This window comes from Myxine glutinosa, chromosome 7, assembly GCF_964187855.1.
Source record: "Myxine glutinosa chromosome 7, kmMyxGlut1.1, whole genome shotgun sequence".
NCBI classification, from domain to species: Eukaryota; Metazoa; Chordata; class Myxini; order Myxiniformes; family Myxinidae; genus Myxine; species Myxine glutinosa.
This window is the reverse complement of record NC_136267.1, coordinates 21,307,044-21,311,740: the sequence shown is the minus strand read 5'-3', so window position 1 is coordinate 21,311,740 and position 4,697 is coordinate 21,307,044.

Sequence of the window (4,697 nt, the reverse complement as noted above, 5' to 3'; positions counted from 1 at the left end):
GATGGATAGATATAGATATATATGTATAGATATATATGTATAGATATAGATATATATGTATAGATATAGATATATATGTATAGATATATATGTATATATATAGATATATATGTATATATATAGATATATATGTATATATATAGATATATATGTACTGTATATAGATATATATGTATATATATAGATATATATGTATATATATAGATATATATATATATATATATATATGTATATATATATATATATATATATATAAAACTAGCTAGGCTCGCCTTACGAGTCATTACAGAGGAATGGGCTCGTTTTAGCTGAAGATAATGATTGTACCTGAGTTGCTGTGTTGTCATGATTTACACCAATCATAATACAAACAATTATTTTGCACAAATTTATTTGCAGTGTTTGTGATATTGCATTTTTATAAGCAATTTAGATTGAAAAAATACGACGATTTCAAAGCAAAACCCTCAGCACATACATTACATATGTGAGGGGAAGGTGCAGACTGGAAGTTTGGGACGATTACACCTCACCACCACATCATTAAAACACCTCACCACCACGTAATTAATAACTTCTCACCACCGCGAAATTAAAAACACCTCACCACCACATAATTAAAAACACCTCACCACCAGGTAATTAAAAACTCCTCACCACCAGGTAATTAAAAACACCTCACCACCACATCATTAAAAACACCTCACCACCAGGTAATTAAAAACACCTCACCACCACATAATTAAACACACCTCACCACGTAATTAAAAACTCCTCACCACTGCGTAATTAAAAACACCTCACCACTGCGTAATTAAAAACACCTCACCACCACATCATTAAAAACCCCTCACCACCAGGTAATTAAAAACACCTCACCACCAGGTAATTAAAAACACCTCAACCCACATAATTAAAAACACCTCACCACCACGTAATTCAAAACACCACCACCATGTCATTCAAAACACCTCACCACCATGTAATGCAAAACACCTCACCACCACGTAATTCAAAACACCTCACCACCACGTAATTCAAAACACCTCACCACCATGTAATTCAAAACACCTCACCACCATGTAATTCAAAACACCTCACCACCATGTAAGCCTCTCCTCAGTGAAAGACACATGAAAGCCTGCTTGGAGTTTGCAAAAAAGCACCTGAAGGACTCTCGGACTGTGAGAAACAAGATTCTGTGGGCTTTCATGTGTCTTTCACCGAGGAGAGGCTTCCGGCTGGCCACTCTGTCATAAATCCCAGATCAGTGGATTGTTGCAGTGATGGTTGTCCTTCTGGAAGTTTCTCCCATCTCCACACAGGATCTCTGGAGTTCAGCCAGAGTGACCATCGAGTTCTTGGTCACCTCTATTACCAAGGCCCTTCTCCCCCGATTGCTCAGTTTGGCCGGGCGGCCAGCCCTAGGAAGAGTACTGGTTGTTTCAAACTTCTTCCATTTAAGAATTATGGAGGCCACTGTGCTCTTGGGAACCTTCAATGAAGTATAATTTTTTTTGTAAGCTTCCCCAGATCTGTGCCTCGACACAATCCTGTCTCTGAGCTCTGCAGGCAATTCCTTCGACCTCATGGCTTGGTTTTTGTCCCCCGTCGCACAGCGTAGTGAAAGGGGGACTATGGCTTTCCCCTCCGTCCGTGCGTGCGTGTTTGCGTGCGGGCGTGTGTGTTTGCGTGCAGGTGTGTGTGTTTGCGTGCAGGTGTGCGTGCGTGCGTGCGTGCGTAAGCGAAGGGCCGCATTCGAATTTGGTGTGTGGGTGCAACCCACGTCAAAATCCAAGATGGCCGCCGCCATGTATGTCTGATGCCATGTATGCCTGAACCTTGTGAGATGAATATCTTGAAACATAAGCGAAGTACCAACTTCTAATCTGGTGTGTGGGTGTATCTCGGCATAAGGAAGAACGCTGTTGAAAATTGGGTCGCCACGTCAAACTCCAAGATGGCCGGCACCATATATATGTCTGAACCTTGTGAGCGAAATATCTTGGAAAATAAGAGAGGTACCAACTTCTAATCTGGTGTGTGGGTGTATCTAGGCATAAGGAAGAACGCCATTGAAAATTGGGTCGGCACGTCAAAATCCAAGATGGCCGCCTCCATGTATGTCTGAACCTTGTGAGCGAAATATAATATCATAGCATGTTTTCTGCGTCTTCCACTTTGTCAACTCACATCACTTCCCCGACGGGGGACCTAGGCGGAACGCTTGTTGCTCTGATATGCATTGTCAGCTGTGAGACCTTATATAGACAGGTTTGTGCCTTTCCAAATCATGTCCAATCAATTGAATTTACTACAGGTGGACTCCAATCATGGTGTAGAAACATCTTAAAGATGATCAAGAGAAATGGGAGGCACCTGAGCTAAATTTCAAGTGTCATAGCAAAGGGTCTGAATACTTATGTAAATGTGATATTTCAGTTTTTTCTTTTTAATAAATTCGCAGAACTTTCTAAAATCCTGTTTTCTCTTTGTCATCATGGGGTATTGAGTGGCGATTGATGAGGGAAAAAAATTAACTTAAACGATTTCAGCATAAGGCTGCAACATAACAAAATGTGAAACAAGTACAGATACATTCAAAGTACACCGCCCCCATGCCAGATAATTAAATATCCCACAGCGCGGCATTGCCAGGGCGCCCCTGGCGCCCGGCAATAACACAGTGCAGCTCATAGAGATTGCATTGGGAGGGAGAGGTGTACAATAATTGATCGATTAATTGCATAATTAAAATCAATAAAAGATTATCATAAAATATTTTCTTAATCAATTGGCTAATAGCATAACTAAACCACTAGTGCTTCATCCGAAGATGTGTCTTTTAGAAATTTAATCAAATGTCATTAATAAAAAATTAAATAATTAATTGATTAATCAATTAATAATTAATCGATTAAATGATTAATCAATAAATCAAAAATATCCTTTACAGTCACATTACTTGGTCACTGTCATGTCCAAATATTAGCTTCCTAGCTCAAAAGGTGCCTGAGATATTGCCCAGATGAGAAAGAAAATTAATAAATGATTAATAATGAAAATAAATAAATATTAATCATAAAAAAATTAAATAGTTAATCAATTGGCTAATAGAATACACAAACCACCACCATTTCATCCGAATATGTAACTTAAAAAAAAAATTAATGAAGTCATTCATCGAATAATTAAATAATTAATCGATTGATTAATTAATCAATAAATCAAAAATACCCTTTACAGCCAAATCACTTGGTCATTGTCATGTCCAAATATCAGCTCCCTAGCTCAAAAGGTGCCTGAGATATTTCCCAGATGAGAAATAAAATAAAGAAATAATTAATAATGAAAATAAATAAATCATAATCATAAAAAAATGAAATAATAAATCAATTCGCTAATAGAACACGTAAACCACCACCATTTCATCAGAATCTGTAAGTTAAAAAAAAAATTTTTTTAGTCATTAATCGAATAATTAAATAATTAATCTATTAATTGATTAATTGATTAATCAATAAATCAAAAATATCTTTTACAGCCATATCACTGTCTTTGGCATGTCCAAATATCATCTGCCTAACTCAAAAGGTGCCTGAGATCATGGCCAGAAGAGAAAGGAAATAAATAAGTGCTTCATTAATCGCTAATAATTAAATAACTCATAAATTGATTAATCAAAAAACAAAAAATACTCTTTTTGACAAAGTACTTCCTCACTATTGTGCCGAAATTTCAGCTTCCGAGCTCAAAGGATGGCTGAGATATAGCCCGGACAAACAAACACACAACCAGAGTGAAAACTGAGTACTCCCGTTCAGCGTGCGTCACTGCCGAGCCCCATTCAGTGCCCGGCAATGACGTTATGCAGCGCCTGTAGATGGCATAGGAAAGGTGCGGTGTACAAAAAGTAAAGGGGTCTGAATACTTTCTGAATGCACTGTAGGCAGTCACGTGAAAAAGTAAGTACACCCCATGTAAAATTTTTACTTTTTCAACATATTTCAACATACAGCTATTTGATCTTCATTTCAACAATATTGATCGATAAAGGTGATATAATATAACAAATATCATGAAACATTTACATTTTGTAGTTCATTGTATAATTTAAATAAACATAAATGCTAATTTCGCATGTGGAAAAAATAAGTACATCCCTACATTTATCACTACTTCAAATACCTAAAATTAGAATCAGGTGCACCAGCTCAGGTGCAAATGATTAGAACATCGTTAGAAAGGATCTTGGAGGAAACTGTCTTATTTAAACCTCAGACATTTAGTTTGGTTTGCTCTTTGTTGTTGAAGTGTGCGGCGTCACCATGCCTAGATCAAAAGAGCTCTCTGAGCCTTCAGAAAGAAGGTTATATATGCCTATGAGTCTGGGAAGGGATTCAAAAAGATCTCCAAACAATTTGAAATCAATCATTCGACTGTCCAGAAGATCATCTACAAGTGGAGAAGATTCCAAACAACTGCCAACTTTTTCAGGCCAGCCCGCCCCAGCAAGTTCAACCCGAGAGCAGACCGCAAGATGCTGAAAGAAGTCTCCAAGAACCCCAGAATGTCATCATGGGACCTACAGGTAGCTCTTGCCACTGTTGATGTCAAAGTGCACGAGTCTACCATTAGAAAGAGGCTTCACAAATTTGATCTACTTGAGAGGTGTGCCAGGAGGAAACCTTTGCTGT